The sequence below is a fragment of the Megascapheus bottae genome, unplaced genomic scaffold (genome assembly GCF_031878675.1).
Source record: "Megascapheus bottae isolate mThoBot1 unplaced genomic scaffold, mThoBot2.hap1 HAP1_SCAFFOLD_132, whole genome shotgun sequence".
Taxonomy (NCBI): domain Eukaryota; kingdom Metazoa; phylum Chordata; class Mammalia; order Rodentia; family Geomyidae; genus Megascapheus; species Megascapheus bottae.
Window position 1 is genome coordinate 335,697 of NW_028327855.1, and position 23,688 is coordinate 359,384.

Genomic DNA, 23,688 nt, shown 5'->3' on the forward strand with positions numbered 1-23,688 from the left:
ACACATATCTACTACCTATTAGTTCTATTTATACTGAGTCTACCATCCATATTCTTTACTCCAGAACATGACCAAGGCCTCCCACCGGGCCATTACCATTCTAATCCAGTCACAGATTCTCACAGGTTATTCTTAGATAGCCCTTGGCAAGATTGTCATTTTCACCATATTGATTCTTCAAATCCAGGAGGAAATCAAAGCAGAATTAAATGAATTGGAGTCTAAAAGAACTATAGAAAGAATCAACAAAAGAAGGAGTTGGGTCTTTGACACAAATTAACAAAATGGACAGACCCTTAGCAAATCTTACCAAAATGCCGAAATAAACAAAATCACAGATGAGAAAGGTAGTATCATGACAGATATTACCAAGATCCAGAGCATCATGAGGTAATACTTTTCAAACCTTTATACAAACAAGTTCTAGAATCTAGAAGAAATGGATGAATTTCTAGCCACTATTAACATACCCACACTGAACCAAAAGACCTAATCCAACTAAATAGGCCTATGTCAAGCACTGAAATCGAAATGGCAATAAGAGACATTCCACCTAAGAAAAGCCCAGAGCCAGATGGATTCACAGCTGAATTCTATAAGGTCTTCAAAGCAGAGCTCACACCAATACTCCTCAAGGTCTTCAACGAAATTGAAAACAAAGGCTGTTTGCCAAACTCATTCTTTGAAGCCAGAATAACCGTCATCCCCAAACCAGACAGAGATTCATCAAAGAAACAGAACTATAGACCCATTTCTTTGATGAATATTGATGCAAAATTTCTCAACAAAATACTGGCCAACTATCTACAACAACTCATCAAAAAAAATTATACATTATGATCAAACAGGATTCATCACAGGGTTGCAACACAGCAACAGGAGCAAGGCCAAAAATCACATGATTGTCTCAATAGATGCAGAAAAGGCATTTGACAAGATCCAACACCCCTTTATGCTAAAAGCTCTGGAGAAACTAGGAATCCATGGAACATTCCTCAGCATAATAAAGGCTGTGAATAACAAACCCACAGGTAGTATTATACTTATTGGCGAAAAGCTAAAGTAGCTGTCTTTTTTTCCTTATTCACTTTGCATCATAACGATAGGTAGGCTTTGGAGAAAAACCAAGGGAATCCAAAGGGCAAATCAGGAATGATGTCATTGAGCAGTTTTAATAAGTCTCCACTAGCACTGTCTCCTCCAGCTCTACTAAGCACCCAAAGAAATCTAGTGTATGTGTGTGTTTAAATTTGTCTTCTTTTGCTAACTGATAAAAAGTACTTAAATGACATAGTTAAGTTAAAAATGCATTTTTTATAAACTTGTCATGAACTACAGTATAAAATTTGGGGGCTGGGAAAGTGGCTAGTGGTAGAGTGCTTGCTAAGCATGCATAAAGACCTGGGTTCAATTTCCTAATACCACATACACAGAATAATCCAGAGGTGGTGCTTGAAAAAAGTAAGAAGGACCACTCGCTGCTGGGCCCTGTGTTCGCCTTCGACGCCGTCTCCCACCCCGGCATGGACTACGAGCTGAAGCTGTTCATCGAGTACCCCACGGTCTCGGGCAACGTGTACTCCAGCGCGTCCAGGGTGGCCAAACAGATGTACCAGGACTGCATGAAGGACTTCGGTCGGGGCCTCTCCTCTGGCTTCAAGTACCTGGAGTATGAGAAGAAGCATGGCTCCGGGGACTGGCGCTTGCTTGGGGACCTGCTGCCTGAGGCCATGCGCTTCTTTAAGGAGGGCGTGCCAGGCGCTGACATGCTGCCCCAGCCCTACCTGGAGGCCAGTTGCCCCATGCTGCCTATGGCTCTGGTGAGCCTCAGCCGCGCCCCCAGCGCGCCTCCGGGCACCGGGGCCCTGCCACCTGCCGCGCCCTCGGGCCGGGGTGCAGCCGCCAGCCTGCGGAAGATGAAGGCGTCCCCTGAGACCCCGGAGTTGGCCGAGGGCGCGCTGAAGCTGGGCGAGGAACAGCAGAGGCAGCAGTGGATCGCCAACCAGAGTGAGGCCCTGAAACTCATCAAGTCGGCTGGGGGCTTTGCGGTGCCAGGCCACGCAGCGCGGGGGCCGCCGCCGCCACCGCCCCCACGGCCCCTGGGACCCCATTCCAACCGGACCACCCCGCCGGAGTCAGCCCCCCAGAACGGCCGTCCCCTATGGCCGCGCTCATGTAGGTGGCAGACACTCTGGGCAAGGCACACTAGCCCAAGAAGGGCAGCTCCATGCACTCTACCACCCCGTCTGCCTGGCGCAACAGCAGCAGCCCCATGTCTCCAGCCTCCGTGCTCCGCTTGGCTTCACTGTAACGGGGACCTGAATTTACAGGTGGCGCCCCCACCACCTAATGCCCACCCGGGCATGGACCAAGTGCACCCCCAAAACATTCCGGTTTCCCCCATGGCCAACAGCAGACCCCTCTGCTGTACCATTTGCCACGAACGTTTGGAGGACACGCATTTCGTTCAGTGCCCCTCCGTTCCTAGCCACAAGTTCTGCTTCCCTTGTTCTAGAGAAAGTATCAAGGCCCAGGGGGCCACTGGCGAGGTGTATTGTCCTAGAGGAGAGAAATGCCCCCTAATTGGGTCGAATGTACCTTGGGCCTTCATGCAGGGCGAAATCGCTACTATCCTAGCTGGGGATGTTAAAGTGAAAAAGGAGAGAGACCCTTGAACCCTAAGGCCACCACCTGCTTTGCCCTAGTTCCTCTCCCATCCAGAGGGCCCCACCCCCCACCCCTCCCCTTCCCATTCTCCACCCCTCCAAGATGTAGAATTGTGAATATAACAAACTGCAAAAAGTTAGTCTTATGTATAGACATTATTTTCGTCGTATGTTTCTATATTTTGGAACAAAGTTATGTAACTTCTTCATTTGAAGGATAAGCTGGTTTGTGTTAAGCAGTATAATATGAGTTGGGTTATTCGCATCATAATCGTTAGCATTTACTTGGTGGCAGAATGTTTGCCTAGGTACAGAATTAATAGCCCTTAGCAACCACTGCTGCTGGTGTGTATTTTTGTAAATGTTATGCATTCTGAAAGGAAACACACACACACACACACACACACACACACACACACACACACGAAAGAAAAGTCTTTTTTTTTTTTGTTTTGCCAAGGCGAGTATTGCTGCCTAAAAAAAAAATTAATAATATTAATGATGATGCTATAAAATGGTGAAAGCTTCTTTCTAAACAGCCCCAAGTGTTGAGGTCCTCACTTAATTTTGTGTTCTGTTCTGTTTTGTTTTCCTGTTTCGGTTGCAAAATGGTGAAGGGGGATGTTGGGGGAGGGCTGGGGTGTTTTTTTGTTGCAAGTTTATGAAGGGGGAAATGTTTTGGTTTGTTTCTACTGACCTGAATGTGTTGGATCTTCACGTGTTGTTTTGTTTTTTGCTTTATTGATGCACGGATGCTTTTGAACAGTAGAGCGAAATGCTAGACATGAAGAATCTGCTCTGTTTGTCCTTTATACATTTCTGTAGTTAACAGAACACTGTAATGTGCCTTGGAGCTTAGTAACTTGTAATAAATTCAATTGATATTAAAAAAAAAAGAAAAAAGTGGCCTTGAAAAAGCCCAAAAACAGTGGACAGGCCTGAGTTTAACCCCCAGGACTGGCAAAATAAAAAGAACGATTTTAACAAAGAAAAATTCAGATAAAAAAATAGAAGAGTGAATGTGATAATATTAGCAAATGTGTCATTTATATACATGTATATATAGTAATATCTTCAAAATGAGTGGAAGTTCTTCAGGGCAAAGGAAAATGCTATTAGAACAAAGATCAGGCAAAGAAGAATGTACAAAATGATTTAAATACTAAAGTCCTTTGTTATGCTCATCTCTTCTCACATATCAATATTCTCAGCAATACAGGAGTAATTACAATCTCTGAAGAGAAAATCCTTAAGGATATCAGCTGCATATAGGATGGGAGGAATCCAGAGTATTCTAAGACACCTGCATTAACTCTGAAATAGGACGACGTTATATGAAAGTGGACTTAGAACTCAGGTGTCTAAAATTCTACATACTAGGAAGGTGTATTAGGAATGAATTAGAGGCTACACTGGGCCACTTGGCAACATCCTGTGTCCAAATAAAGCAAGGAAAACAAAAAGCTAGGCATAAGTGGGTCATATATGTAATCCTAGATCTCAAGATGTTCATATCCAAAAATCATGGTTTGAGGCCAACCATGATACTTGCTCCAATAAGCCAACTAAAAAAATGGAACTGGGGCCGGGAGTTTGGCCTAGTGGTTAAAGTGCTTGCCTAGCATGCATGAAGACCCGGGTTCGATTCCTTGGCACCACATACATAGAAAAAAGCCGGAAGTGGTGCTGAGTCTCAAGAAGTAGAGCTCTATCCTTGAGAAATTCCAAGGACAATGCTCAGGCCCTGAGCTCAAGCCCAGGACTGGTAAAAAAAATGGAACTGGAGATATGGTTCAAATGGCAAAGCAATAGTCTTGAGCAAAAAGAGCTTAAGGACAGCACTCAGACTCTGAGTTCAAGCCTCAAGACCAGCAATAAAAATGAATGCATGAATGAATAAATAAAGAAAGCAGAATAGCTAGAGGATATAGCTCAGAAGTAGAAGGCATATCTAATAAGCACAAACCCTTGGCTTCAACCTCCAGTGAATACTTCCCCAAATGATAACTTTACATTCAATGTAAATAAATCCTTGTAAAATCTAGGAGAGTAAAATTAGGAGACAAATGTATTTGGTATCCAAACAAATAAGATGAATATAGAGGGTGCAAAAATAAATGGAAAGGCAGAAATGGGAAACATTATGCAAGTGAAAACTCTGATGAGTAGAAAAGTTTACCAATACTACTAAAAATCGAGTATCACTTTGACTTTGTGTAAATATGTGAAGAAGCACAGTGTACTAAAAACCAATACCAAACTGTTGTCTACAGGAAAACTCTTTTAAATTTAATACATTTTAGCATAAAAGAGATGGATTGGAAGAGTAAATACTGGCCAAAGAATTAAAATGTTCAGTGATAGCCAGGCACTCCTTACTCACATCTGTTAACCTTTTGCATTTAGAAGGCTGAAAACTGAGGATCAGAGTTTTTGAAGAAAAGTACAAGAGATTCTTATCTCGAATTAAACACCTGAAGTAGAAAATAGAACAATGGCTGAAGGGTACAGTGTCAGACTTATAGTGGAGGGGAGGGGCGGGGCTCGGGCGGCGGCTCCGCCCCGACGCCCTCCTCTCCTCTCTGGCGGCCCGCCCCGCAGCCCGCCCTCCTCTCCCGAGGTGGAGCAGGCAGAGGAGGCGGGACATGACATCTTATATACAATAAACTACTCCAAAAAGTCAGAAGAGGCACCATGACTCAAATGGTAGAGCACTAGCCTTGAAAGCAAAGTGGCTCATGGACAGTGCCAAGGCCCCGATTCACACTTCAGGACTGCAAAAGAGGGGGGGGTGGGACAGGCCTGGGAGTTTGGCCTAGTGGTACAGTGTTTGCCTAGCATGCACTAAGACCTGGGTTCAATTCCTCGGTACCACATACATAGGAAAAATCCAGAAGTGGTGCTGTGGCTCAAATGATGGAGCTCTAGCCCTAGCCTTGAAGAAAACCCAAGGACAGTGCTCATGCCCTGAGCCCAAGCCCAGGATTGTCAAAAAAGAAAGAGAAAGAAAGAAAGAGAGAGAGAGAGAGAGAGAGAGAGAGAGAGAGAGAGACAGAGAGAGAGACAGAGAGAGAGACAGAGAGAGAGAGAGAGAAAGAAAGAAAGAAAGAAAGAAAGAAAGAAAGAAAGAAAGAAAGAAAGAAAGAAAGAGAACTCATCGTGAAGGGAGATTGGGGAAAAGCAGCTAGATGGGTAGTATAGGTTGGCAGTAGACTAACAGACACGGAAAAGAAGGTTTTAGAATTTCAATGATTGTAGTTTCTTCTCTATTTCCCTTCCCCTCTTTCTTTCTCTCCCCCTATTCCTCTCCCTCCTCCTGCTTTTCTCCCTCCTCCTTCCCTTATCGTTTTTTTTTTATTATGGCATCAATTTAGGGCCTGGGCCTTTTGTTTGGCTTTTTTTGCTCCTTATTGGTTGTTCACCCCTGGAGAAACTCCCTCAATTCTGCCTTTGTTTCTGTTATTGTTGTTTTTAATTGGAGATGACAGTCTCGTAGCCTTTTCTGCTGAAGGTGGCTTTCAACCACTATTCTCAGACGTCAGCCTCCAGAGTATTTAGGATTACAGTTGTGAGCCACTAGAACTCTGTAAATGATTGTGTTTTCACACCGAGAATTATAGTCCTAGTTTGTAAAATGTTACTGGTCATCATTAACCCCAAGAATGTATCTGATCTCATTTGTTTGAAAGAGAAAAATAAAATTACATTCTGCATTTTGAGGATAATTTGCTTTTAGCCTTTAGGTTCAAAACTACTAGCTGTGTGCTAGTAGGTCAGGCTTGTTATCCTAGCTACTCAGGAAACTGAGATCTGTGCATCAATGGTTCAAAGCCACAAGGGCAAGACAGTCTGAGAGACTCTTATGTGCAAGTAACTATCTAAGAGCTGGAAGTGGAACAATGGCTAAAGTGATCATGTACTAGCCTTGTGGAAAAAGCTCATGGACAATGCCCAGGGCCTGAGTTCAAGTCTCAGCACTGGCACACATGCACAAGTATTAGGACAAGATAAATATGTGTCAGGCAGTCACTACATTATTTGAATTAGCTAGGCAAATCTGTGAAAGCTTTTTAGTGCTTGGTCAACACATGGTTTTCCAGTGCTAGATGTTTTGAGTCCATTTTCCACTCATGAAACAAATACCTGAGAATGAACTTCCAAATCAGAGAAGTTTATTAGCAGGGCATTGTTGGCTCTCACCTGTAATTCTAGCTGCCCAGAAGGCTGAGAAGTGAGGATTGCAGTGCAAATTGAGCTTGATTTGGAAAGGGTATGAAGCTCTTATCTTCAGTTAACAAGAAGATGGAAAGAACCAAAAAGAACAGAAATCCTGGCCAAGTTTGAGAATTCAGTGCTGCAGCTGCAAGAGCTATTTCATGGCAACCAGCTTCTTCCAGATGGTTTACCAGAGTTTGCCTGGACCTTGCTTACCTGGATCTTCCCTCAGAGCTCAGTTGGATGCCCCTACCAACCTGGGGCTGGGAGCCTACCTGTGGGCTGGAGTCTATCCAAGCCCCGCCCCCAGTGGCCCCACCCACCCGCGCTTAGACACGCCCCTCCTGCCCAGAGGACCATGGGAGCTGCTTGCTTGGAATCCCCTTGGAAAGCGCTGTGAGAGGCCAACGGACCTACAACTCTTGGTAGACCTACTAAAGGAGCATTTGGAGTTTGCTTGTGCATTGATTAGGCAGAGCATTACCTACAATTACATATACATACGCCTTATATGTCATACATATAGTGTACATGTTATATAATTTTAAATACATATTAACATATTTATAAATATATAATGTACATATATTTTTATATAATTTTTGTATGTGCTTTTTTTTCCTATACCTGGCTCTTGTACTCAGGGTTGCAGCAATGTCACTGGGTTGGTTGCTCATGGCTATTGCTATACCACTTGAGCCACAAAATGCCACTTCTGGCTTTTTTGGTTAATTGGAGAGAAGCGTCTCATGAACTTTCCTGATCAGGTTGGCTTCAAATGGTCATCCTTAGATCTCAGTCAGCTGAGTATCTAGGGTTACAGGTGTGAGCACTAACAACCGGCTTAAAATATTCTTAATACATAATTTTGTCATTTTCCATAGGTGATCAATTACATGCAAATGATAACTTTAACAAAGATGTTAAGATTTACACAGAGTATTGTTTTGACAGTTTATAAGTTAAATTGATAAAGAGGTCACCATTTAAATTTATATGTCATGTTTTCTATCATAAAAGATTAAACTTTCTGAGTATAATCTAAAACTGTAAATGTTTTAAAATAGTCAAGACTCTTCTTTATTACAGTTTTAGATACAGAATATTATATCTTTAAAAAGCTGTGTAATTAGGTAATCCTAGCTATTCAAGAGACTGGGACCTGGCTTCATGGCTTGAAGCCAGCTTAAGCAGGAAGTCCAGAGTTAGCCAGTAAAAATTCAGTAGTGGAGAAGAGTGGTTCAGCCTTAAGTGACAGTCTAGGGGTAGCCTCCAGGGCCTAAGCTCAAGTTTCCATGCCAGCACCTTCCCTGCCAAAAATCCACCATAAAACAATTTGTATGTTGTCTAGTTACTGTATGGATTTCAAACTCATGATCCTTCTGCCTCCAGAGTAGCTGAGATTAAAAGCATGTGACAGTATACCCAACTTCTCCTTGTCTTCCTTCTTCCTTCCCTTCTTCCTTCTTTCCTTGCTTCCCTCCTTCCCTCTTCCTTTCCCCTCCCTCTTCCCTGTCTCTCTTGTTCATCATATGAATGAAACAATGCATAATGCTCTGTTTCATATAAAAGTTCTTTCATTCTGAGATACTTATTACATAAACCCTCTGCATTCTGTTTGTATTTTGGAGTATTATTTCATCACATTTTATTTATTCATTCTATTCATGGACACTGGGAATGTTTGTATTTTTGGCTGTGATGAATGCAACTGTTATGGATATTCCCTCTTTTTTTCTGTTTTGTTTTGCTTTTGTTAGGACTAGTGAGGTTTGAATTCAGAGTCTTGTGCTTGTCAGACAAGGTTTGGGGTTGATTTTTTGTTTTTGTTGTTGTTGTTTGGTACATAGTGGGGCTTGAACTCTGGGCCTGGGCACTGTGTCTGAGCTCTTCAGCTCAAGCCTAGAGCTCCATCACTTAAGCCATAGGGCCGCTTCCAATTTTCTGGTACTTAATTGGGGCTAAGAATCTCATGGACTTTTCATGCCCTGGCTGGCTTTGAACTGAGATCCTCAGATCTCAGCCTTCAGAGTAGCTAGGATAACAGGTGTGAGCCACAGGCGCCCAGGTGATATTGATTTTTTTTAACCAGTAGAGCCATACCTCTGGCTAGTTTTGCTTTTGTTATTGTTTAAATAGGCCTTCCTTTATCCCAGGCCATTGTGGACTACTATACCCCTATTTATGCTTCTCACAGAACTGGGATGACAGGCATGAGTCACTATGTCTAGCTTTTAATTATTGAGATGAGGGTTTGTGAACACTTCACTTTGTCTGGCCCTGGACAATGATACTCTCAATCTCAGCCTCCTGAGTAGCTAGAATTAGAGGTTTGAGCTACTGAGCCTGGCCAACACATTCCATTAGTAGTAGTTTTCATTTTTCCCAAGGAAATACTCGAGAATCTAATCTCTGGCTCATAAAACATACATGTTGATTTATTGAAATTGATAGATTTTTCCCCAAATCTAGACTGGAAAAAGGGAATGCATAACATTTAGACTCTACATTCAAGCCCCAGTACTGTGAAAAAAAAAGACAATCTTGTATTTCAAGTTATTTGCTTTTTGGACTTCAGTTAACTAAGCTGATTTAAACATCAAAAAAGTTCTATTAGTGAAGAAACTAATTCTCGGCAATAATACTAATTGCATCCAAAGGAGAAATCATGAGAAAATATATGTTTATATATTATGAATTAGATACTTTCATTCTTTACCTATAGTCATTGGAATGTCTCAAGTTAAAAGACTGAGATTAGCCAAAGACACCTAAGGCTAGTGTTGTAGACTCTGGGTTAGAAATGCCAAGTACTTATTTTTCCTTTTAATTATTACACAAGCATTTTATTAAAATCTTAGAAGAGATTAATAGAAATGAATATAAAGGAAAAAATCTAAAGTCATCCAAATTGTCACCATCCAAACAATTAGGCACTAACTCATATCCTTCTTTAACCATATGGTTTCCTGATGCCTTTGAATTTTAATATGTTCAGCTGATTCCTTCCTATATACAAATACATATGATTTATACTCATTATCTATCTATCTATCTATCTATCTATCTATCTATCTATCTATCTATCATCTATCTATTATCTGGACTCTTTCTTTGCTTTTTTTCTCAATGACTCACTTTTTTATCAATGAAATAAGCATCCTAAGTATGATTTTGTACACAGGAAAATATGTCTGGACATGTTTGGATTACTGGTCAGTGCCCTCCACATCCTAAAAAGATATACTTGAGATAGAGGGCATATATGAGCCCCTGTATTCATGTGCTTTTGTTTCACATATATACTTCTCACATTTTCCCATTCCACTCCTAAAAGAGGAAGTTCAAGCATCTCGTCAGAATGTGATTCCCACATCTTCCCACAGCTTATTGTTCATCCCATTATTCTGCAGACTCCTTGCTTTGTTCTTTTAAAGAAGGGTGCTGCTCAATCCTCTGAGGCTGCAGATCTAACAACACGAAGTCCAGTAAAGGCACAAGTTCTAGGTAAGAAGTCCAATTTAATTCTAAAAATTTATTTGACAAATTTTCTTTGTAACATATTGGCTGCCATGTTTCATAATCAATAAAAATGATAGCCAACAAAGGTAAATTTAAAAGGTGGATCCAAGGAACAATTACAATGGCATACTTCATTTTTTTTTTTTTGCCCGTACTGGGACTTGAGCTCAGGCCCTGAGCGCTGTCATTGGGCTTTGTCAAGGCTAGAGCTCTACTATTTGAGCCACAGCACCACTTCTGGATTTTCCTATGTATGTGGCAACAAGGAATCAAACCTGGGTCTTTGTGCATGCTAGGCAAGCACTCTACCACTAGGTCAAACTCCTGGTCCACCTTTTTCCTTATAGGCCAAAAGTCACTTTGTAAATTGACCAATTTTTTATCATCAAGTTCTTTGAATAGGTTCATTAGAGTATGCCACAGAATTGGATTCCATAATGAGTTTCAATTTAATGTGTTCTGATACAATAGGAATGTCATGGGATCACTTACAGGGGAGAAGAAGTGATAAGCTCACTTAGACAAGAGACTAGATTTAGGAAAATAAGGTATGGATATAGAAATGGCAATGAGCAGATGAAGAACTTTGTTGGAAAAGGAAAGACACAGTGGACAATTATGAGAAAATATCAATTCACTTTCTAGAACAGCATCTTTTTTTAAGAAATATAATAAATCACTCTCTCAGAAATGATGCTTAAAGTTGCGAGAGCTATTATTAATGGAGAGTCTGATCTGAAACACAATCCTAAAGGTGCATGGTCACAAGGCCGTTCCTCCCTGGTCTTGTCAGAGAAAGTGACACAGTAGGAACCACCTTGCCACTAGGGAAGTGAAAACCATCTAAGGAAATACTGTTCATTCTGAAAGTTTTAGATGCAGTGCAAATTTGATAAAGAAGTAAACTTCACTTCAAAGAATGCCCGATCTGGGCAAGTAGGGAAAAAGGCATCTTTAATGAATGTTACAAATAGTAGATTAAGTCACAAAAGAGGAAAACTGATTGCCAAATAAGAGAAGAAATAGTTCTTGAAAACACTTGCTGTTGAGGTGAAAACAATTGGAATGAGCTGCTGATAAGTTACTTAAATGAGGCAGATAAGAATAGGGTGATTGTTGTTCTTAATGTACAGTTATTTCTTTTTTCTTTTTTCCCCTTCTGGTTAATCTCATGTAGTTACTGTATCTGGCTTTGTTACCTGGTATTTTATATATACATTTATTTGTATATTTGGAACTAGAGAAGAGGGGAACATGATGATGGGGAAGGGTGGGTGGTGAGAAATGGGACAACATGAGAAGGGTTATCAATGTGCAAGAAGTAATGTACCCACTACCTGACAAGTGTAACTATAATCCCCTATACATTACCCTGACAATAAAATAAAAATAAAAATAAAAGAATATGCACTTTCAATTTGCTCTTTTTTATTATTTTTTTTACATTTTATTTTTAGTCTCTTGTGTTGGTTCACTTGTATCAAATAAATTAATCACAGAAATGTTTCCATGTCTTACTTTCAGATGATATTCAGTATATATTCAATTGATGAAAATCTGGGTCATTAAAGTAATTCCTGAGGGGAGAAATAAAAGTATTTTGCTCAGGATTACTTTGAACACTTGAGGATAAACTTTTTTCATGTCTAATTTAAGAATAGACTTCTTTCTTTTACTATCATTTATCTGACTTCAGTAGATGACTGTTGAAAAATATGGTTTTCTCAGCAGGCCATGACTCAGTCTATTGCAGCAGAAGAGCAAGAGAGTTGTGAGGGCAGGGAACATAAACAGCCTTTGGTATGTTCATCATTTACATTCTATCTTCTCCTACAAGTGTATTTTATTTATTCAGTAATATAACCAAAGGAATTTCTTTACTTCACAGACTACTCTAAACAATCAATAGTTCAAAATAACAAGTGCTCTATAATTATTTTACTAAGTATGAATATTGAGACATTATTGCATCTGAAGGAGATGACTAACAAGGAAGGGTTTATAATATTACAACACAAACAGATTTTTTTTTGCCAGTCCTGGGCTTGAGCTCAGGGCCTGAGCACTGTCCTTGGACTTTCTCAAGGCTAGAGCTCTACCACTTGAGCCTCAGCACCACTTCCCAGCTTTTTTCTATGTATGTGGTACCAAGGAATTGAACCTGGGTCTTCATGCATGCAAGGCAAGCACTCTACCACTAGGCCAAACTCCTGGCCCCGGCAACATGTATTTGTAATCCCAGTGCATCTCTGGCTAAGACTGGATTTAAAGTTTCAGACCAGCTGGAACTACATAGTGAGGCCCTGTGTCAAAACAAGTGGGGAGGAGGTGAGTGGCAGAAAGGAAAGATAAAAGTAAGGACATTTCCAAAAGTTATGTAAATTCTCATTGCCATTAGCTATTAACATCAACATTACTGGTTTCCTTTTCTCTGTTTTTACAAGTACACTGTAATGTGACATTGGTTGTGAGTTTTAGCATTTTAGCTGGTCCCTGACCTGCTGCATATCCAACTCTTTTCATTGCATCACAGACGCATGCTGATGGTTGCTATCCTGCCAGGGCCAATTCTATTTGTGTATCATCTCTGGTGAATTGTCTTTCCACAGCTCATCCTGAAGAGTTCAGATCACCGTTACTCTAACAGCTTTCATTTTCGAGAGGATACATTTTTGGCTTTATTTTTTAAGCTCTTAATATGATCACTGTGTGTGTGTGTGTGTGTGTGTGTGTGTGTGTGTGTGTGTACACGTGTGTACGCACATGTGCAGAAAGTCTGGAAGTCTGAGGCTCAAATGCTTGGCATTTTGCTTTTGGTTGGTTCTGTACCACTCGAGTCTAGGCTCAACCCTCTGGGGGTTTGCTAACTAACTGAAGATAAGGGCCTCCTGTATTTATTTACTTGCCCACCCTGATCCTGTGAGCCTCCTGAGTATCTAGGATTATAGGGTTGAGCTACAGCATCCAGCTCTATCAGCATATGATTTCTTTCTTTTATTAAGTTCTCCCAAGTGCAGAATAAAATGTATCAGTTGGGACTACTGAGAAAACTACAGAGTAATCACGGTGGTTAATACATGATTAGTTAAGCTCATCAACCTTCTGTATGATTTCTGTAATGTACAACTTGATTTCTTGAGCCCTATTTTTGGAAGCAAGTCACTTTCAGATAAAGTTGGTTCTTTCTGTCTTGGTTTCATAAATTGTTAAGATATTTCAGGACAAGATTTATTGAGGGTTAATTCTGCCCTGTTGAAGCAAGGCATTTCTGATGTCCTCTGTTCTATAAAGACATCACTTCCTGGCAGTGTGTGAACAATAGGTAGTTTTCTGTCATCTCTTCATGTGTTTTATTCCTCAATGCCAGGCCCCTTTCTGAACACACGTGATCCACTGCTCTGCTACATATGCAAGGGAGTCCTGTGTAGCTCTCCTGAATTCCCCTTGTTCCTCTCTGAACTCTCCAGTGCACTGTCACGTGACACTCATCCTCCTCGCTTCCCTCAGCCTGTTTTCCTCACCATTGCATCTTGGGAACCTGGAGTATGCACCACCTAGCTCCCTTCTTTCTGTGCCTTGGTCTGTACCCCTCTCACAGAAGGGCCTGGCACTGGGAATATTTTCCTCACTGTCTATCAAGGACACCCCTCTGCAATAGTTTAGCAGTGCATTCACTGACTCCATTCTCTCAAATATATTGTCTTCAAAGTGCTTTAGTGTGGTTTGCTTGAATATTTTTGGATTGGCTTCAGGCAGAAGCATAGCTCAACACAGTTTACTCCACCTTAGGTAGAAACAGACTGCCATGAAGCATCAATAACTATTGTAGATTGGATAAATATCAGCTCATAGTCTCTCTTCCTGTCTCCTTTTTAGTGTTTTAATTATCAGTGTAGCTATTTTCTTCTGGAAAGTACTCCTGTGCCTAATAAATTCCTAGAACAAGGAGAAAATGCATCTAGTTAATCGACAGTGGTCATTTTCTGCCTTTCCACTGCCCTAGGCTCTAAGCTAACCCAGAACAGAGATGTAACCTGCAGAGCTTTGTACAGTAATTTCATATGGGGCAGAGTGTCCAGAGTGAGAATGAGAGATTATGGGTACATCTGGTCCTTTATGTGCCCAAAGAATTTTTTCTGTTTTCTTTCAGGTCAGCTATTTCAGACCCAGGATGCAATTCACTCATATAAAATACCTTCACAACTTAAAAAAAGACAGCGTAAAATACATATAAGAATATGTTTGGAAAATGTATTGAAATGCCAGGAAAAGGAGCGAGCAGAAAGCAAAGTATCACAGTTACAGTGTGAAGAAGAACAGGAAAGAGAATTTTGTCATTGGAGGTATGTATCTAGTTGTGTGGAAACATTTGAGCTCCATTTAAATACATACAGAAAAGAACTTTTGCTGTGACTGACTTCCCTCTCACTTTCTTCAGAGTTTTGTTTTGTGGTGCTTGATATTTTTTGATGAGTTATTTACCATTGATACATGAAGTAATTAAAGGAATATTTTTATTGCCAGTCCCAGGGCTTGAATTCAGAGTCTGGACACTGTCCTTGGGCTTTTTCCTCAAGGCTACCCTCTACCTCTCAAGCGACAGTACCACTTCTGGCTTTTCTATGTATATGGCACCGAGGAATCAAACCCAGGTGTTCATGCATGCTAGGCAAGCACTCTACCACTAGGCCAAACTCCCTGCTCCAGGAATATTGCCTGAACCTCAATTTTAATGATGTAAACAAGGTAGAACAGACATCTTAGTATATTGCAAAAACTTTTTTTTCCAGTCCTGTAGCTTGAATTCGGCCTGGACATTGTCACTGAACTTTCTCAAGGCTAGCACTCAGCACCACTTCCAACATTTTTTCTGTGCATTTGGAACTGTGAAATCAAACCCAAGATTTCTTCCATGCTAGGCCACTTCCGTACTCTACCTCTAGGCCACACTCCCAGCCTGCAAACTCTTTTTGAACCTTAATTTTTTTTAATTAAAATTGATGCTGATGAAGAATATTCTTCATATAAGTAATTTTATATATTTCTAATTATTTACTTTCTATAAATGTTATGTGTAGCAAATGTCTACCTATGTAAAATATGAGTAGATAAAGACTTTGATCAATATTTCAAAAATACTCATAGAATGTTTCTATTCTTTCACAATTCCTTACAATAAACAATTGTCATTTCTACTCAGTAAAATGTTTTTAAAAATTATATATTTATTTTTCTACAGCTGGTTCTGGGGATTAAATCCAGTGCTTCAACTGTGTTAGATTCTTCTGTTTCTCTGAGGCTGACAGGAGCAGTCACTTATTCTCACTCAACAACAATGAAAGAAAAAGTTGATTAGAAAGTAGTTCTTTGGGGTGGGTGGGAGTGTGACTTAGTGGTAGAGTACTTGTCTAGCATGCAGGAAGCCCTAGGTTTGATTGCTCGGTGCCATATATATAGAAAAACCAGAAGTGGTGCTGTCGCTTGAGAGGTAGAGGGCTTGCCTTGAGGAAAGGATCATAAAAATTTTATTATGGTAACATGTGAAGAGATATCGGCCAATGCGCTTTACACTTTCTAACAAAAGAAATTTTACAAATGTATTCATGTCTTAAGACTAGATGACAACAAGACAAATGCACATTGCTCATCTGAACAAAACAAGGAAAGACAAGATAATAAAGAAGGCAATCAGCAACCTTGTGCATGTGATATGGAATTAGAGACTTTACGAAATGCTTTGATTCAGGTAAATAAATCTGCTACAGACATCCAATTGCTATGTTTATTTCATTTATTTCATTGCCAATATTATTTTTTGTATCCCTTTGATTTAGTATATTCAGCAGGCACCTGCACAAGGAACTGCATAATTAGGCAATTTCATCACTGCAAAACCATCAGAAGGATGCACTTCCTCACACTTAACACACCTGCTTCATCAGTAGACTTGCTATTCTGTGGGTCCACCTTTGTATGCCTGGCCTGTGTTTGACCAAAGCTCTGTATGTGATTTGTTATTGTTTCACTTAGGCAGGACACAGTGTGTCTCCTTCTAGAAATAATGATATTTAAAACAAATAATTGGGACTAATTCTTAACATCTAACATATGTTATTATATATTATCCCTTCCTTCTTTCCTTCTTTCTTTTTTCTTTCTTTCCTTTTTCATCCTCTGCTCCCCTCTCCTTACTTTCCCTCCTTTCTTCTTTCTTCTTCTTCCCTTCCTTTTCCCTTCTTTTTTTTTTTTTGCTAATCCTGGGCTTGAGCTCAGGGACTGAGCACTGTCCTTGGGTTTTCTTAAAGCTAGCACTCTACCACTTGAGCTATAGCACTACTTCTGGCTTTCTTCTATGTATGTGGTACCAAGGAATCGAACCTAGGTCTTTGTGGATGCTAGGCAAGCACTCTACCACTAGGCCAAACTCCTGGCCCCTCCCCTCTTTTTTTGAGCAACTGAAATTGAATTTAGAGTTCGAATTTGTTGGACAAGTACTCCACTGCTTCAGTCACATTACCAATCCTTTCTTTTGTTTTTTGCGTGATTGTCCTGAGGCTTGAACTCAAAGCCTATTCACTGTCCCTGATCTTTTTGCTCAAATCTAGCACTTTATCACTGAGCCACAGCTCCATCTCTGGTGAGGTGTGTGTGTGTGTGTGTGTGTGTGTGTGTGTGTGTGTGTGTGTGTGTGTGTAATTGGAGAGAAATATCTCACTACATGAATTGCTAAGATTGCAGGACGATCCAGCAGTGCCTAGCTGCCAGTCCTTTTGTGATTTAGTTGCTTTTCTCTTGGTATCCATTTTGCACAGAGATGGCCACAGACTATGGTCCTTCTCATCCTTGCCTATCATGTACTGGGATCTCGAGTATATTCCAACATGCCTGGCTTGCTGGGTGATAAGGGAGACTCATCACATTCCCTCCTACACCTCCTTCCAAAGTCTACCTCTTACATACCTAGTGTGAGCTCCTGTGGCAGACCCTCGTTTTCTATGTTCTTTCTTTCTTTTTTATTTTATTATCAGGGTGATGTATAGAGAGGTTGTGGTTAGATTTGTAAGGTAGTGAGTACGTTACCTCTTGAACATTTTCCCTCTTCCCATGTTTTTCTCCCACTTCCCATACCTCCACCACATCCCAAGTTGTAAAGTTCATTTGCAACGTATTTTCTTGTGAATATTCCTTTTACACTGCTTCATCCTTTGGCCTTTGTCTCAGCATCTTGCTTTTCCCCTTTCCTTCCCTGATTCAAATAAATAAATAAATATATGTATAATACATCAGGTACCAAAGTCAGATACAGCAACAACAGGTGATAAACAATAAGGTAATAAAGAAAAAAATAGAACAATAAAAATAAAAAAGCAGAGTAAAGAAATAGCTTCACATAATACATTAAAGGCATCAACCACAAGAACATATCTCTTTTTTTCCATATCCTGGAGTTCATTTGACTTAGACTTATATTTCCCTCCTTCAGTGTATATGTTCTAAAGGAAGGAGTAGAAGGCATATTGATTTTAATCACTGGAATAAATATTAATATAGGTATTTTAATGTTAAAGCTTTGAAAGAATAATTACACTAGTCAAATATTTTGTAAGGTGATTATGGTTCACAGTAGAATCTCATCTCTGACCGTATTAAAGAATTATTTTTGATTGTTGTCAACATTTTGTCATAGAAATTAAAAGTCTATGTAAAGTATATTGGATAAAGGACCTTAAATTGTCAGATGCGCAGGTTAATACTTGTAATTTCTGTTAGTCAGAAGGCAGAGATGAATAAATCACAGCCTGGTAAAAATCAGGAAGCCCCAATCCCAGGAAATAACTGGGGCCTGGTGAAGCTTTCCTTTAATGTAAGCAACACAGGAAATATCAGTAGGAATATTATGGCCCCAGCCATGCTCCCCCCCCAAAAAAAACAAAATAGGTTAAAAGTAGAGATGTGGCTCAAATGGTTGAGCAATTACCTAGCAATCAAAAGGCTTTGAATTTGAGCCACATTACAAGCAACAAAATGGTGAATTAAAATTTGCATTGTTTCAAATTTAAGATCTGCTCCTCCCAGTTATAGTATGACACCAAAAAATTAAGAAAATGTATTTCTAGCTTTCAGAAGAACAAAAAGAATTCAAGAGGGAACTTTCCAAACTAGCAAAAGACAGAAGACTAGAAACTGAAATCTCATCAAATTGTCTTTGCCTGCCCAAGGAGATACAAATGGAGCAACAAAAACTGAATTCTGAGGTATTCCCTTTAGTCATTTCCAAATATTGTATGATTGTGCAGATGGACACGTTTTAAGAACCAGCTTGGTGTGTTATGGAATTGCATGTGTGTATGCAATTGTTGGTCTCATCACATGAGGTATAGTGCAACAATGACAGGATGACATTCCCAGTGGCCTCAGCCAAACAAGAGGTTTTTGGGGGGAAGGGGGAGGGGGAGAGCCATCCAGGGTTCCCTTGCCCAGCAAGTCACAGGCTATGTTCAAAATACCACTATTGCCAAAATCCAAAGACAGCCAGGCACAAGTGGCTCATGGCTGAAATCTTAGCTACTCAGAAGACTGAGATTTGAGGATCGTAGTTTAACGTCAGCCTGACAGAAAAGTCCCCATTACACTCATCTCTAATTAATGACTCAAAACTAGAAATGGAGTTGTGGCTCAAAGTGTAGAGTGCCAACCTTGAGCAAAAGAGCTCAGAGACAGTGCTCAGGCCCCAAGTTCAAAGCTCAAAAAAAATCCAAAGATAAAAGAGAAATTTGTAAATATTTTCCAAGAAGAAAATGGGTATTTTATCTTTTGTATCAAAACTCTTGAAATCAACCACTTATATTCTAAGTTTTGATGTGTGGGTGTGAACGTTAATTTCTTCCTTCACTTGTAGATAAGAGAACAGGGAACTGGGTTGAAAGCCTACTGTAAAAGTCATTTCCTTCCTTTGAGAAGAGCCAGCCTCTACCTCACATAACCTCCTATTTCAGTCAGAGAGCTTTAGGGAACAGTGATGTGTCACAACAAGCTGAGTCCCTTCCACAAAACCTCATTCTCATACCCGACTCCATATTCATTTGGTTCAGTATTTCAAGATAACTTGTAAAGAAATGATTTATGAATTTCCCCTGAATTGCAAATATATCACATTAATTTTTCTCTCATTTTACACCTAGAATAAAAGGCCTGAAATGTTAAGAATACATAAAATCTATAAGTAGTTGATAAAATATCTACATTATGATATTGGATTTCTTTTTAAAAGAATATTTATGTTAGCTGGGCTCGGTGGCTCACACCTGTAATCCTAGTCAGGAGGCTGAGATCTGAGGATCGCAGTTTAAACTCAGCCTGGGAACTAAAGACCATGAGACTATTATCTCCAATTAACCACCAGAAAACCGGATATAGCACTGTGGTTCAAGGGGTAGGGCAGTAGTCTTGAGCTGAAGAGCTCAGGGACAACACCCAGGCCTAGAGTTCAAGTCCCACAACTGACAAAAAAACATACTTTTACTGAACAGTTGTCATTATTAAGGAATTGTTACTAATGGAATTATTTATTCTCAAAAAATTGACATACCAAGGTTTTTAAGCAATAACTCTTAAGCAATTATATATCAAAACCACATAAGGTAGTATAGGGTACCTATACTGTAACGGTACTAAGGTAGCTTTTTAAATAAATGTGCATGGTTTTCTCACAGTGGTAAATAGAGAGCTTGTTTCCTTTGCTAGATATTACCATATCATCTCACCTACAGAAAGAACTGCCAAAAAAAAAAAGTACTGCCTCTCCATTTTCTGCTAGGTCCCATTTTACTTTGCACCTTTGCATGTGAGTGCTTGCTAAAGTTGCCCGTCATGAGCCCTGTCTTAGAATGAATTGCTTTGAGGGGAATCTTGACTTTAGAGTGGAGTTCAGCATTTCAGGTGCATGGCTTTCCCCTGCCTCTGATTGTCAGCTCCATTACTTGCCATCCAATGGAGAAGTGCCATTGTGCTTTCTGCTGCATGATCATGACCCCCTGAATAGCATTGAGAACAAGACATCTATCTCTTGCTTCCTATGCCTAAAACCACTGCTGCCTATGGCACCTGTAGATACTTGCTTTAGCCATGGGGATTGATTCTGAAACCTTGTGCTCTCCACTTTCTGTCACTGTTACTGCTGTGAAGAAGGATTGGTCACCTGAAGACTTCTCCCACCCACATGCCACTTCCTAAAGGATGGCATGTTATCAGAATATAAAATGTGATCATATGCAAATGCAGACAGTTCTCTGTGCTACTGGCCCTTTCTGGACGTTTCCTAGCTTAACATTTCCACAGCCAGTGAATTCTATACTGTTCTGATTTTCATGGCACCAATGGAGAATTGAAGACACAGGCATTACCTTGCATGATAACACATACTAATTAGCTGAGGAGGGTGGTTCAGAGGCAGGCACTGTGCAAACTATGAACATGCTACCACTCACACTCTGAGATGCAGAGCCCATTTATTACAGAATAACATGCTATTCCATCCCAAGCGTAGCCTAGTTCTGCATATTTGTATATGTGAAAGTTTCATATTCTATACAATGTGTTAGTGCTTTAAATTCCAAATATAAATGTTTTCCACAAACACTTCCCCATTTTGCCAATTAGAATGCCTGATGAAAAAACAAAGCTTAAAAATAATGTTTGAGCAAGAAGTAAAAGGAGAATCTCTTCAGGAGGAGGACTGGGATCATGTAGAGAGTAACAGGAGAAGCTAATAGGAGACATGATTAACATAAAATATGTGCAAAGAAACCCATTGTTCTAATACACACCAAAACATTTTTAGACTACAAAAGTTCTAGAACAGGGTCATAATTATGTCTATACAAGGCTAGCCAGTATAATTGTAGGCTCTGTAGACCATGTGAATTCCTTGAAACTGCCTTAGCGAAGTACACATTATGAGCATGATGCTACATACCTACATGAATCAGCCCATGGGAGCCAAAGTGAGGGCAGCTTCTGTAGGTGGCTTTGGGTGCAGAGGGAATTAACATTTCCCTATCTCAAAACAAACTGGGCATGCTCATAATCATGTTCATAATCTCATGTCTAAAATCTCAGCTACTTAGCATTGTTTAAGCATTGTTGCTTAAAAAGTATTCCCAGGTTTTATTCTTTGTTGTTTTTGTTTCCTTTTTTGTCTGTTGATTTATCTGTCTTTGTGGGGGTAAAGGAGAACATAAAGATGGGGAACAAAGAGTGAACAAATGTAGCAGTGGTACTCAGTAGATTGTATGTTGAAAATGAGTTGTACAAGTTGTGGGTGGGAATGTGAAGGAGTGACATTGTCCAAGAAGAAATGTACTCATTACCTGACTTATGTAATGCCAAGCATTCTGTACTTCCCCTTTCTAATAACAATTAAAACTGAATATTAAAAACTAAAAAATGAAGAAACTATTTCACTTGGTTCATCAGACTTTCCAGGTCTTTCTTAAACAGCTCATCTCAGTAGAAATTTTTGAATCATTCAAGATGCCGATGTATGGAGAGAACTGAAAGCTACATAAGAATTTAGCAGGAGAAAGTGTCTCCCGTCACCCATGCTTGCTCCTGTAATGATCAAGAACACAAGATGGCATGGGGAGGACTTGATGCGAGTAGTGAGGTAGTTGTCTCCAGGAACTGATTCTGGATATAGTAGCTGTTTGCATGCAGTTCCATTATACACGTAGACATTTGTGATGACTGATCTCTCTGAAGGCTGAAGAAACACTGAAACATGTGAATTAGTGTCATTTAAGTGGCATACTTTGATACACAGGACAGGAAAATACACTGATAAAAGGTCCTCCAAACCAGGCACTGATGGCTCACTCCTGTAATCCTAGCTACTCGATCAAGGTTCAAAGCCAGCCCTGGCACAAAAGTCTGTGAGATTCTTATCTCCAACTAACCACTAGAAAGCTGGAAGTGTGCCATAGCTTTGAGCTGAAGAGCGAAGGACACCGCCCAAGCCAGAGTTCACATCCCGTGACCAACAAAAAAAGAAAGAAGAAAGGAAAAAAAATAAAAAAAAGTGTCCTCCATGAAAGAGACTGCCAGGTTACATCAGATACATCAGGTTCTTAGAGAAGTGTATTAAGGAATTGAAAGTTATAAAACATGTAGTTCTACTAGTCTTGTTCAAAAATAATAAGGGATTTGTTTTTGGTAATTCCCAAAGATGTGAAGTAGACATGTGGCCTAGGTTTATTAGCCACTTTGATCTCTTCTAAGATTCAAAAGTTCAATCTGAGATCTATCCAGCTGTATCCCTAACTCCTCCAGAGGTGCTCATGTCAGAGCCCATGAGCCAGGGATTCTGGGTGAATTTATTTCACAGGCACTGGGTTAACATGGAAAAACCAATCAAGAATAGGCTCTAGATAGCCAACCCTGCAAATAATGCGGTTGAATATATGTCTGAAAGAAGCTTTAGAACAAGACCATGGCAAAAATAGGTCTCTAGAAAACTGCTCACCAAACAGAATAGGGGCAAGTCCTATAAAAAAGTCAGGGATTGTGGGTGAAAGCCAGACAAAGAATGATATTCAGCATCTTCAGGAAGTTTGTCCTCCTACACACGAGACCAGAAAATCACTGCTCACAGCAACATGAGTTAAAATGAACAAGCAACATGTGACACCATCTACAGAAGGGACCTCGGCATGTAAAGGATTTTGTAGGTTTGTCTACAAGTACAAGTACAATGGCAGGAACAAATACCATAGAAGTATAAATGATCTCCTTAAATAGGTAAGGGCTGGAAATGTACATGAGGGAAATGAGTTTAGCCTTGAAAGGCTATGGAAACCGGAAGGGGTGGGACCAATTGTCAGATTGCTGCAAGTTCAATAGGAGTGGCCAGACGCACAAGGGAAAGGTGTGGCCACTGTTTGTAAGTGGAAGTGATGAGCAAAGCCAGACGATTCCTCTGCTTGGGATGGCTTTCCACGCATGCTCCTCAGAACTCAGCCTCCTGATTGTCTGGGCTTACAGAAGTGAGCCATTGAAATCATTGTTACAGTAGCTGTTTTCATGAAGTTCTGGGCTTTGCATGGCCAATGCTGTAATGCTTAAATATGTATTTTAATTTGATTTAGAGCCAAGGGCATGTTCAAAAGGGTTCAGAAAATTTAATAGAAAATCAGATTGAATGCAGGCTTAAAATGTTGGAATCTCAAGTTTCTCAACTAAAACAAGGACAAGAGATGCACAAAATAGAGATTCAACATTCCAAGGAGTT

At 40.1% G+C, this 23,688-nt stretch overlaps 1 long non-coding RNA gene and 1 pseudogene across 1 annotated transcript in view; both read left to right on the forward strand.

The window, feature by feature from the left end:
- LOC150039021 (uncharacterized) overlaps positions 1-23,688 on the forward strand; it is a 162,236-nt gene that overhangs the window by 135,644 nt on the left and 2,904 nt on the right. The window lies entirely within an intron of this gene.
- Positions 339-3,038, forward strand: LOC150039028 (putative E3 ubiquitin-protein ligase IRF2BPL; annotated as a pseudogene).